This window comes from Chenopodium album, chromosome 15 (assembly GCF_948465745.1).
Source record: "Chenopodium album chromosome 15, dcCheAlbu1.1, whole genome shotgun sequence".
NCBI lineage: Eukaryota > Viridiplantae > Streptophyta > Magnoliopsida > Caryophyllales > Amaranthaceae > Chenopodium > Chenopodium album.
The window spans coordinates 4,850,640-4,864,840 of record NC_137848.1 but is presented as its reverse complement, the minus strand read 5'-3'; the positions used below and the strand labels follow the sequence as shown (position 1 = coordinate 4,864,840).

At 34.1% G+C, this 14,201-nt stretch overlaps 1 long non-coding RNA gene across 1 annotated transcript; it reads left to right on the top strand.

Moving 5' to 3' along the window:
- On the top strand, positions 1–5,221 carry LOC145582761 (uncharacterized). The gene is made up of 2 exons (XR_014099933.1): positions 1–495; positions 1,411–5,221. It is a non-coding gene; the product is annotated as an uncharacterized LOC145582761 (long non-coding RNA).
- Positions 5,222–14,201: the final 8,980 nt, after the last annotated feature.

Below are 14,201 nucleotides of genomic sequence, written 5' to 3'. Positions count from 1 at the left end.
ATAAGTCTTAAACCGACCCTCGCCTTTCCACCATTCATTCTTTCACCTACAGTTTCTCTTTCCTCTTCTCACCTTAATTAAACCGCCTAATTTCCTATTTCCCCATTAATTCGTTCGTTAGTTCATCTTTCTCTCTCTTCCTCTTCCACTTTCTTCCTCCATTAATGCTATGCAAGAAGCACCAAGGTCGATCTAGTCATGGTCGGATTCAAGAAGCCCCATCACTTCCAAACCATAATCATCGCTTTTCATCAAATCTGGAACTCAGTCACAATTCAAGAGACTGCTTTCTCTCTCCTAGTTGTCACCGCCCTTCAAGAGGCCGCTTCAGGAAAAGAAGCGTATAGGAGATTCGAATTCATCTCTGACAAATCTTGCTGGCCACCATAACGATGCTCCTTTCGCCTTATTTCCGTTTTCTACGAAACCCTAATTTCAAAATCTTCTAATTTCATCAGTAATAAGTGACCTTATTTTCTGCAAATCAATTCAGGGGTAATACTTTTACCAAATCATCTACAATTGAATTTTGGTACTCTTATCTCATGTTCATGGTGTCGATTTTTATCTCATGTTCATAGTGTCGATTTTATCTCATGTTCATGGTGTCAATTTTTGCATCATAATTATACTCCGATTTTATGTTTATTACCACTTTTTTTTTTTAATATAATCGTTTAATTACGGATTTGTCTATGCTTTATAATATATTGGATTTTGAAAAATTATTGAATTATTACCACTTTTAATTTGAGTAGGAGTCACAAATATTGTTTGAAAATACAGATTATTCACTTTCCCCCCCTATTTCAGTGGCTATTGTAGAAATGTTATCCATTGGCTTACATTGTATCCATCCCATGAATCTGCAGGTGTATGTTAGACTTTGAAATATGGTAGTGTTGCAGAGGTACTCTTTGCGATTTTCTTATGTTCTTATGAGCTGATTACGATATTAATACCTTGAATTCGAGATGCAAATTGAATAGGAATGAACCCATAGAGTGGTGAACAAATTCATAGCTGCCGCTTTCTTTCATTTCATAAGGGAATCCAATTTCCCAAGACAAATTTGTCCTGACTTGGTTATTGGCTTTTAATTGACTAACTTATTTGCATAAATTATAGGAAAATTTGCCAAGAATAACACCACCTTTTAGCTATCCTCCAAATATAGTACCACCTTTAGATTATCTCAAAATAACACGACCTTTGACATAAATCTTCTTTAAATGGAACAAAAAACTGGTAACCTGATTTATAGGTTACATTGGCCACGTGTCACATAGTGGTTGGTTAAGAATTGTTTTTTTTTAGCATTTTAATTTCTTAAATAATAATGATTTTAATTATTTTTTTTAAAAAAAAACTTAATTTTTTTTATTAAAATCCCCTGCTCCCTTGCTGCAGTTTCAAACCAGCCATCAACTCCAACCATCAGCCGCTCAGCCTGCTGCCTCCGCCATCATCATCTCCTCTAACAGTGGCGCCGGACCACCGAAGCACTTGCAAGCAGCCGCCACAACTGCCTTACTCGTACCACTATCAGCAACAGATCGCAACAATCTCACCCTCCTAAATCACTGCTCTTCCACCGGACTACACCACCACCAAGGCTGTGAACTACCGCAATAACCTCTCCACCAATTCTCACACCAAAAGCAGCCACCAATTTGAGCGGCCACACGCAACATTATCCACCAATTCAGCCCCGAATTGAATACCCTTCTCGAAGCGGGCGCTCAATATCTCGGACCAGCTAGGCCGCGCAAATTGAAAGTCTGAGCGCATGTTTTAAGGAATCGAGGAAGCAGATGAGATCGAATGCGAGTTTTTTACAGACGGCGGAAGCGAGGGAAGTGATGATTTCTTCAACGGCGGTTTTCACGAACAGGGTATCCATTGTTATTGATGATAGTATGAGAATGAGTGAGCAAGTTATGGAAGATCATTGAAATGTAGAAGCAGTGCTAGGTGGGGACTGGAGTGTAATACCTCGTATTTTTTATACATATTTTAATTAAAATAAGTATTTTGAGAAGTATTTAATTAAATTGAAATGTTTTATTTAAAGAATTTTAATTATTTATTTTAATAAATTTGAAAATATTTTATAAAAGGAAAGTTTATTTAATTAATTATTTTAATTAAGCTGGGGTTTAATTTAGGAAAGTTTTTAAGTAAAGTTTTATTAGGGAAGGGATTAGGAAAATTAAAAGAGGAAAGTTTTGGGAGAAGGGTTTCTAGATAAGGGGTATAAATATCCCACATATGAGGCAAATCAACTTTGCCCAGAGTGGAGAAAACCCAAGGTAAACTTCTCTCCCTTTTCTCTTTATTTTTCTTTTCTTTTTCTTTCTCTTTTCCCCTTCCCCTTTTCGGCCTCCCCCTTACCGCCGACCACCACCACCACCGGTGGGCCGCCGGCGCCAGCCACCAGCAGCAGCAGCCGGCTGTTGGCGGCAGCCGGCAGTGGTGGCCGGCCAGCCACCTTTTCCAAAAAAAAAGAAATTAAAAATTAAAACTTTATTTTTTAAAAAAAAACCTATTTAATCCTACATCTAAATAATAATTATGGGTTTTGTGATTTAATTTTTGATGTTTGATTATGAGTATTATGTTAATTAATTTTCAAATTATGTTTTTAATTAAAAAGCCCCAATTTTTGAAACCCTAGGTTTTTTTATTTGTAATTATTGAAGGATTATGATATATAATGGTGTAAACCTTTGATTAAAGGTTTTAAGACTAAATTTCAACAAGTTTTAATTAAAATATAGTGCTGAAATTTTTGGTAAAGCATTAAAAATCAAGTTTCTTTAAAGAATTTTAATTACCCATTAATTGGGATTAAAGTATGATGTTATAAATATAATTTCAGCTTATTTTAAATAAATTATGAGATATTTTATAATAGTATATATTGCTGGAAATTTGTGTAGAGTGGATTTTAATACTCTTCTATGATTTTAAATTGTAGGAGACTTTTAAGTGAGCGATTTTTATTAATTGTGGCGATATTAAGATCGTATACAAGGTACGTTCGCGTACTTAGCATAATTATATTGATGTAGTGGCATGCTAAATGTGTTTGATTGATTACAAGTAGTATCATGCTAGGTTTGGATTGGAAATTTATGAATTGGATGTTATTGGTGATTGGATTATGAGGTATGATTTATTTGTGATGGATTATTGGATGGAAATTATAGTTTAAAATATTGTTTATGAACCACATATTTATTCGTGGCATGTTAGAGAGCATGTTTAATTAAACTAAATGTTTAATTTGGTTTGGAATATTGAAAAGGAATTTTATTAGTGTTCATATAATTTTTATTGATACTATAAGCATGAGAAAGGAGCTATTTAAGTGTCTATGCACACGAGGAATAAATTGTATGTTGGTGCCTTAGTGCACTTAAGGTGTTTTTAACACCGAGGGATAGGATTTGTAGCGCTTTATGCGTTTTAAGGTGTCATTGGCACCGAGATATAATTAAAAAGGGTTCAACATTAAATATTATGTGGTCACTAATTATTCAAGAATTAAGTTGGTATATTTGATTGGTTGATTAATTATTGTTGATTGAATGATTTTGGTTTGAGAGTCATCACCAAGTTTAATAATTTGTAAGTAACGTAAAGTGAAAGAGATTACACACCAAAACTCTTGGAACGTATATACCTTGAGTATGAACATATGGGGGGAGTTATGGGGTTTTAAATTTAACCATTACTTCTACTGGAGTACAGGACGTTGTACATTCCTTTCATTATTATTATGCGCAGGAATTCCGCCACTTACGAGTGGTTTTTGATGCTGGCACGTTTAGCTCCCGTGTTAGTAACCTCAATTTATTGGAGGAGGTTAGTGGGAAACCCGTTCAATGCATAATCAACGCTAAATAAATTATTTAGTGTCTAGTGAGAAATTTTATTGAATGTTGTATGCTTGAAAAAGACAGGTGCAACAAGGTAAGTTGTGTGTTGATAGGGAATTGCTTGCTAGTGTGTTAATTACGCTTATGTACTCAGCTTTGCTGATTGTGTGTTTTGTGTGTTTGTTGGCCTTGTCTTTATCTTGGCCCTATGATGACCCATTTTTAATGGAGAGTAGTGGAAATAGGTAGAGATAAGCTTTTCAGGTGATGAAACATATTCATGAATGGGCATGAGTGAAGAGCGAATCATGCTAGTTTCTATAAGTATATGATGTGTTTATTGCTTTAATTATTTATGACATTATTATTATGCATGACTAACGCAAAGGTTTTGAATTTGGTTTGGTTTTAATAAGGGCATATAATGGTTCCAAGTTGTAGGTTGATTTTATTTTACTTCGTTTGACTTTGGTTTGACTTTACTTTCATTGATTGACTTTTCAAGTTAACTTGTTTTGAATGGTTTTGAAATTAGTCTTCCGTTGTGTGTCTTTGATAGTTGCCTTAACCGTTTTCACGGTGGCGGTAATGTCTTAGATATTCCTATTTAAAGTTTGAAATAGGGCAAAACAGGTATTTTAAAAGAAAGGAATTTCTAGGGTGTTACATGGGGAGTGCTAAAATCTAGTATGGAGAAAGGAGGGGTGGTTGGGATCTGGGACAGGGAGGGGAGGTGGGGCCGAAATTAGGGGCAGGGAAGGGATGGGGGCCGGAAACGGGGACGGTGGCCGGACGCTGGTGGTTTCCGATAGGAGGGTGGTCTGGTGGTGGAGGGGGCTGGGTATAGGCGTTTATTTAAGGTATTTATTTATTATTATTAAGTTTTTTTTATTTTAAGGTTTTTTTTAAAAAAAAAAATTGTAAAAAAAACTTGACCAATAATATTGTGACACGGGTCACAGGTAACCTATTAAACAGGTTGCCAATAGGTCACGTTCCATTTATAGAATATTAGTGTAAAAGGTCGTGTTATTTTGAGATAAATCAAAGGTGGTTCCATTATTAGAAGACCACGCAAAGGTGGTATTATTCTTGGCAAATTTTCCTAAATTATATTATTGGACAGGTGTTTGACGTCTACAAGTTATACTATTGAGATATATGGAGTATGCTTGTAAAAAATTTTTAACTTAGTTGTAGATTATTTCAACAAGTTTCTATCCTTGTACTTGTAAATGTTAATGTAATAATTTAATACTTGTAAATTTCAATAATAAGTTTATGTAAGTTTCTTTAATGGATTCCTTTTGTAATTTACAATTTTTTTTTTTTGCCAATTATTGTAGAGTAATAATACCCGTGATTATCACGAGAATTTTAATTTTCTTTTTTTTTTACAAAAAAAACTATACATTGAAGAGACCCGTTATGTAACATAACAGGTCTATTTGATACCCACCAAAGAGACCCGTTATGTTACATAACATGTCTGTTTTTCTTCTTAAATAAGTAATATAATTACGCTCAAGGAGACCTGTCGTCTCACTTATAAGGTATCTTATTAATTACAAAGAAATCTGTTCTATAGAACAAATCTCTTTATGATAAAGAGACCTAGGAGCTAGAGACCTCCTCTGACTTGGTCTCTTAGGATATTATTTACTTGGCTTGAAAAGTGTTTGATGCCCTTATAATCGGTGCAGGATTTGGTGCCAAGATAAACACTACGTTTGGTTGGTGCAACCGGTGTCAAGTTAACCTTCATTTGGCGTGTATCATAATTATTTGCATGCACAATCCTCGTAAAAGGCATCATTCTCCAAATATTAGATTGAGGTATGGGGTTCACTGTTATTAATTTTAGCTTCTACCGGAGGAAGAACTAGACTGTAAGCCTTACACAAGGGTTTTGTGTGGGTGAAGAATGTACGCAAGGATGTTGTGTATGAAAAGCAAGTAATGGTTTTCAAGTGGGAGCATGGTAGCTAGGAGTGCTCAAAAAATAAGGTAAAAGGTCCAAAGCTTTTATGGTGTCGCAAAGGGTGTTAATTTCGAGTAGGAGCATGTAAGAGCGCTCGGAGAACATATGGAAAGTCCCTTGTTCCTGATCATGGTTTAGGGTCGGGTGGGACCTTTGTGTTGCTTCCTTAGCTTGGTGATGAGAAAGTGGGCTTACGCTATGTCATGTATAGAGTTCGATGATGATGTGTTTATATATATATATATAGAAGTATGTAATCTCTTTCTTAAATCGATCTCCAAGTGGAGATGGTAGAAGCAAAAGCGGAGGAAGAAGGATGGAGTAAATAGTCCTTAGCGTTTTGGAGGAAGTAGAATATTGCGAACGTAGCCTCTTTGTGGTCCCTCCATGTGGATCTGGATAGCATAGACATAATGCAGGTTTTGGCGATATGTGAGGAAGGGATCCACATTTATAGGGAGTGGGTTGAATCACATCCGCATAAGAGCTTGTCCCTATGCCTAGTTTTTCTTCCTCATTTCTTTTTGCGATGTGGCCTCCTATTTTCCACTGAATTTACTTGTAATCTTATACTATAAATACTCTCATTTTAGGTCTTAAAAAAAAAGAGCACATGCATTGTAAATACTCAAACTTGTGTTATAGGGTTTCTATAGAGAGAAAGTGAATTTGAGGGAGCATTCTTAGCATTAAATGCTTGTATTTCATCATTCTATTTCTATATTTACTATACATGGTGCAAGGTTGGTGCGTTTTTCCCCCGATGATTGGATTTTTCCAGTATTTTTTTTGTCTCTTCTTTTGATTTCTCCTTAATTTTTTTGGTGCGATTTGGTTTTTTTTTTTTTTTTTGGTAGAACTCCTTCATTATTGGTTTCTCTATCTGTCCATTTAATTATTGACTAATAATGGGTAATCACAAACTAGTTAGCATTCACTAATCCCCATCCCTAGCCTATTCTCCAAATGGTACGTTGGGGAAGTTTTCTTATTGTAGTCAACCTAGTAGGTTAGTATTCTACACTAGTTTGAGTGTTGCTTTAATGTGAAAAGCGTAACATCGTGTGTGTAATCAAATGACCACTAAAATATTCGATTTGTTTATTGAGAATTTAAGACTAATGTTATGTTTATAGGTCTAACCTAATAAGATATATAGCCTTAGTTCAGCACATTAATTATAAAATTCATATTTACTAATAGTATTTAGTATTGATGAAGTCTTAGAGTCTGTTCTGATTTATTAAACTGAGCTGAAGTGAACTGAACTGATTGGAGCTGAACTGAAATGAACTGAATAGTTTATGAGAGAAGGAAATTATGAACTAAACTGAACTGAACTGAATTGAACTGATTGGAGCTGAACTGAACTGAACTGAACTGAAAATAAGATGAAGAGAACAAGCCCTTAGTCTAGTGGTTTAGATTGAGGATCTATGTATGATTGATATGTCTATTATATAGTGATTTACCCCTGTCCCTTGGTCATATTTAGGAGTATTTTTGGATCTTTAGTGCCACTTTTATTACTAATATGTGTTTTCTAGTGTTTTCGTAGTTTTGGTGGTGGTTTGTAGGAAATTGCAAATTTGGAGCATTTTCCCGGATTTATTTGGAGCCACTACGAGCACTAGAAGGTATTGACTATCTTTTATAGCCCAAGGCCGGTTAGAATCATCAAGCTGATGATTAAGGGCTCGACTTAGAAGAAAACGAGGCATTAGACCGAGTGATTAAAGCCCTAAAGAGGAAATTAGCGTTTGAGCCAAGTTATCAGCCCAAACAAGAGTCCAAGAGATGCCCAAGAATCACCGCCCGATTGGTGAGCCCTTGCCCTGAGGCACGCCCGACCAGGCGGGACGAAGAACAAGTAGCAGCCCTTCGCCCGAGCTCACGCCTGACCGGGCGCGAGTGACGCACCTATGAAGAAAAAGGCGCGCCCGACTGGGCGTGTGTTTTGGAGTACGATTTCCTACGATTTTTACTTAGTTTCTAATTAGGATTTTTAAGCATTGTATAAATACGTTTTGGTTAGTCTTGATACAATTATCTATTTCATTAGCTAAATTCTCTCTTAAGCTTAGACTTCTCTCTTGTTTCTCTTACTACAACTCTTGGTTTTTATACAATTCATTATTTCCGTTAATTTTGGTAACGATTTCTTCCATTTTATTTTCAGTAATTTATTTGCTTTTATTCATCATGTTTTGTTTAGTTGCTTTGATTAGTTTAGATTTAATTATGTGTGAGTAGATTATTTTCTAGGGTTGTCGGGATCCATAAATAATATGAAGGGGTAATTTATTATTGTTAATTGTCAATGCTTGATTAATTTCCTATTGATTGATTTAATGTTATGCAATTAGATTAGACTTGGTTTAATTGTATGAGTTATGCAATATTGATTCGAGATTTGAAAGATGAGAATTGATGTTTAGGCTTAGTTTCAATAGGCAAGTTAATTTATAAATGGTTAAGTCAAGATTCGAGAGATGCGATTTAATACCGGTAGATTAATTATGTGATTGTAATACGTAGCGAAAGCCCTTTATGATTGATTAATTATTGCATTGGTGATTGATTATTATGTTTTACCTTGGAATATTATTTATTGGTGAACCTATACCCTAGGCTTTTATTATTTGATTTCTCCCTATACTCTAATCTCCTTAGTTTAATTCTTTTCATAACAATAAATTGGTTACTTAATAATTTAGACTATTTTAATTAATTAAGAATAAATTAACTTGTTTCCCTGTGGTTCAACCCTACTTCCCTATCTACTTTAGTTAGAGAAATTAGGTAATTCTTTTGATTAGGAGATACGACTTTATTCTGTCAATGATAAGTCACATGTTCAAATCCCCCTCACCCATTTGTATATTTTATCGCCTTATTAAATGGTTAACAAGAAAAAATAAAATAAAATTGTTTTATATCTCATTTTACTTCTTTTTATTCTTAATGTTTTGCTAAACAATTACTTTGATAGTTTTTCACATTTCCTTCACCTTTCGTTTAATTTCTATTTTTATTTTAAAATTGTTTTTATTTGTTAATATGCTTATTTTTAAATTGTGTTTTGTTATTATTTGAAATTCTTTTTCAAGTTGTGTTTTGATGTCAAATTGTCAATTCTATTTATTTTTCAAACCTAAACGTATTTTTTTTGTTATTATTTTCGTGGTTTAATTTTTAAATAATTTTTAATCTTCACTTTTCAATTTAACATGTTTATTTTTCTTACTTCCTTCCATGGACACGGTTTCTAATGAAGATTTTTGTGACCCGACCACAAATTGTTTTGGAACTAAGACTTTGTTATTGCTGTTGTATCGACTCATTTCTTGGTTACGTAGATAGGGGGAACTGAGGAAGCATGGTCAAAATTATAATTTCACAATAACGAGTGTGTATTGCCCTTTTAAGGATTGTTCCATGTAGGGAATATTTCAAGCATCCAACACTTGAGCCCCACTGTGATCATACACTTAAGCATGGTGGCGTCCAAAGGGAAGGAAGCTAGAGCAAAAGAGTCGCCAACAAGATTTAGGAACTTGTAAACCGTTCACAGGGTGAAGGTTACACCCCTTCACGATCCATGAGATCGCTAACTCCATAGGTCTGAAACCATGACTGGATATTCGAGGATGCAGGTATAAATCCACCTAAAAGAGATTGAATCTGCCCTAATAATAGGCCTCTACTTTATTCTTCTCGTATTCATGTGCGTTTTCTGACTAACATGCAATCAATAGATTAACCCTAAACCTGTTTAATCTATGTTGGTTGAATATTAATGCACAAACAAAACTATTATTGGCGATCACTCAAATTATAATCATATTCGCCTAAACAAGATTATTATTTATCTTATTAAGCGTGATTACAAGTACAAATTCCCTTTAAACCTGCAAGAGAAGGCGTGATCAAGCAATAACAACAATAATATATATCAAACAATATAATAATAACAATCATCATCATAATAATCTCAATAAAGCATAATAATAATAGCAAGATCCTAGGCATGATACTAACAAGATTAATAACAAACCCTAGCATGTCACTAAGCAATTAAGATCAAAGCTTTATCCCTAACAGATACTAACATGATATTAGGAAAGAAATAGGAAGCATCATAGAAACATGCATGATATTAGAAATCATCCTAAACATGATACTAGGAATCATAAAACATCCTAACATGATACTAGGAATCAAAATAATCAAATCATGATTTCTATATCAAAATAATAACAATTAAATTACTTACTTCGATGTCTCGTATCTCTTTCTAATAACAAAATACACGCGTTAGTAACTTCAAGGAAAATAATAAAACAAACAATTAAATCAAATAATTGAAATAGAGATTAGAGACCAAACCTCAGAAATTATCAACCTTTCACGTTTAGGGCGAAGGCAACTTCGAACTTGGCTTTAGAGAGAAAATAGAGAGAGATGATGATTGTAAATTGTGAATAATTGTTGATGATTGTTAATAAAAACAGAGGTCTAGGACCCTATTTATAGAAAAATAGTCCGGAAACGATAGAAAATACTTCAAGTTCTATACGGAATAAAACTGGCATTTGTCGCCAAGCGACAGGATTAGCGCCAGGCGACAGACGTTAGCGCCAGGCAACAAACTCTGTCGTTTGGCGCTAATTAAAAGATAAAACGCGCTTTTTACGGAATCCTTTTTTAATATGATTAAGCAGCAAATTCCATGTTTATCAAATTAAAATCGGGTTTATCATAAAACACTTATTTTATTCCAAATAAAATTCTTTAAAATATAATTATCAATCCTAATTCCATTAAAATTTTAAAAAACCTTCTAGATATTCCAGAAGTTTAAAATCAATCCTAATAACTTTAAAAATAATAATTAATAGGCCCTCCTCTAGATCATTGGGCCGCATATAAAATTTATTTTGAACCCAATTTAGTATTTTGACCATAACTTCCTCATTATTCATCGGAATTAGACTTATAATATATCGTTGAAAAGCTCTTTTCGAGCCCAATCCAACTACACTATTATTGGACCCTTATCATGAACCAAACTAAATTAGACTGGCTATTTTCATAAATAGAGTACGAAAAGAAATGTTTTCAAAAATAGAAAGAAAGATATTTTAAATTAAAACATCCACATCACTAGAATTTCCACGCTTTCACTTTGTTCGACAATCAAGTGACATGAAAGGTATTCATCACTAGGTTTGGTTTTGGGGAGACATATTTGGGTGTCTACATTCCCATGCACTCATGGTAGCAGTTTGAATCAGTTGATATGTCCATTTTATATAGTGACTTACCCTCGTCCCTTGGTCATATTTAGGAGTATTTTTTGCTTTACAGAGCTATTTTTATTACTAATATGCGTTTTCTAGTGTTTTCGTAGCTTTGGTATTGTTTTATTGAAAATCACAGATTTGGAGCATTTTCCAAGACTTATTTGGACCTCTACGAGCATTGGATTAGGATCGCATTCATATACTTACATTCTGGAGCCCAAGACCGCATTGGAGTAATCAAACTGGTGATTAAGGGCTCGGCAAAGAAGAAGAGATCGAGACAATGGACCGAGTCACAAAGACCTAAAGAGGAAATCCGAATTGGGCTAAGAAGGAGCCCAATCGAAGAGTTCATGGAGCCCAGATGCTCGCTCGACCGGGGATTGCCCTCGCCTTGAGGTGCACCTGGCCGGGCGAGAAAAAGGAACAATAGTTGTTCACCCAGAGGCGCGCCCTGCCGGGCGAACGAGCGGGAGATTGGCACCCGAAGGAGGACCCGACCGAGCGCTCAGGCGCCCGACCAGGTCGTGTCTCTGAGGAGTTTTAGCGACGTTTCAGCTTTGTTTTAAATTAGGATTTTCGAGCTTTATATAAATACGTTTTTGTTAAGCGAGACACTTACATTAGTTAATTTCCAAATTTTAGTTTTAAGCTTTTAATTTATACTCTTGTTCTCTCAACTCTTTTGGTTTTATGCAATTCAATATTTTCGTTTATTTTGGTAACGATTTATTTCCCTTTTATTTATAGTAATTTAATTTCTTTGATTAATCATGTCTTGTTTTATTGCTTTGCTTAATTTAGATTTCAATATGTGTGAATAGTTTATTTCAAGGGTTCGTGGGGATCCATAAATAATAGGAAGGGGTAATTTATTATTGTTGATTGTCAATGCTTTGATTGATTTCCTATTGATTGATTGATGAGTCTATTTTATACATATTTTATTCCTCATCCCACGGTCATATTTGTGCTTATTTGAGCTATGCAGAGCTATTTTTATTACTAATATACGTTTTCTAGTGTTTTTGTAGAGTTGGCATTATTTTGTAGGAATTTGCAGATTTATGTCAATTCCCGAGTTTATTGAACTGCTACGAAGATATTAGAGTTTGATCGTATTTTATGACCAAATATTTTAAGCCTAAGACCGAGTTAAAGAAATTTAGTTCGGTGATTAAGGGCTCAATACGTGAGAAGGTCCAAGATTTTACAAGTTATTATTACGGACCAACCAAGGAAAGAAATTGGACCAAAAGCTTGAAACTACCCGAGCTTACTAATTCTCCTGCTAGGCATGAAGACTAATTGGGCCCAATCAAGAGATTGTGCTGCAAGGTGCATTTAGTTGGCCCGCTGTTTGATTTGGGCCTAGATACACTTCGTATCTAACTGAGGCCTTTTCATTATAATTGAGTAATCCTTGTTTTAGTGGGAGTGGGATTCTTGGATTATTTGTTTGACTATTCTTATATAAGGAGATAGTAGTTACGTAGGTGGGGCAAGTTTTTAGGTTGGCTTTATAGTTTAGTTTTTAGATTAGTTTTTACTTCTTGTCAATTACTTTGTTTTCATATTTTTCGTTCTTTTGTATTCTTTAATTTTATTTCTCCATATTACTTTAGTCTTATTTTATTGTTTTTATCATGTTTATTTTAATTCTTTTTATCAGTTTAGTTTTAATTATGCACGAGTAGTTTAATTCTAGGATTCTTGGGGGATCCATAATTAATATGAAGGGACGAATTATTATTGTTGATTATTGATATTGCATGATAATTTCGTATTGAATTGTTTTAATTCTTTACAACTGGATTATGAATCGAGCATATGTGATTTGATTGTAAAAGTATAGTAATATTGAATTGATGAATCGAACAGATGTTAATTTGATATTAAAGGCTATTTTTAATAGGAACTTAGATTTAGTAAATTGCGAGAGTCTGTTAGATCTATGTTGATTAATAAATTGCAAGAGCCTGTTAATCATGTTATATGTGCAATGTTAATTATTGATTGTAATGTTTTATCTCGAAATATTAATTATTGGTGAACCCGTGACCCTAGGCTTCTTATTATTGATTTCTCCCTATTTTTTCTCCTTGATAGTTTAGATTATAATAATTAATTAGGAATAGAAGAACACTGTTTCCCTGTGGATTCGACCCTACTTCCCTATCTACATTAGTTAGAGGATCTAGGTACTACTTTTGATTAAGTGATACGACTTTAGCCTATCAAAAGTTGGCGCTGTACGTTGCCGGGGAAACGGTTTTATTTTTATTTCTAATTATTATTAGATTCTAGATTATTATTACTTTTTTCCCCTTTTATTCTTTATGAGTTGAAAATATCCATGCTTACGCCACTACAAGAATTATATGGTTTTTATGCAGCACCTGACTACTGTTGTTGTCAATATCGTCTTCGTCATGAAAATCCTGAATGCCCTTATAGTGAATTTTTCGTGCATGCTCCGGATGATTTTAGAGTCTTTCCATATACATATGATCATATTTGGAAACGAGTAGTTTTAAATGATTACTGGAAGACTCTTGATGAAAAATTCTATGGACACTATGATAATAAGAGTGCTATTAAGGATGAAGAGCCCGTTATAGAATTTGTGGTTGAAAAATCATTGGCTGACGAATCGGTGATTGAAAAATCATTAGTTGTAGAAACAGTGGTTGAAAATTCCTTTGTTGATGATGAGGTTATTTGTGAGGGTAAAATTTTCAAGTCATTATTGGATGATAAAGACAATGACTACCTCCATGTTCGTTCTATTAATTCTAAATTTTTAGCGGAGGAAGTAAAAGGTTGTGGTATATTTTCTTCTCTTTCTTTGGATTTTTCTTTTTACTTTGAGTTTTCTTTATATGCTCCTAATTTTTTCTATCTAAAGATAAGTGTGCTTATTTTTAAGCCCTATCTAGTGCTTAATGAAATGTTTGCAGGAGCGTTTGATAAATTACTCAAGGCATTGAATTCTTCTGATTGAGAAAAGGAATATGGTCGAGCGGGACC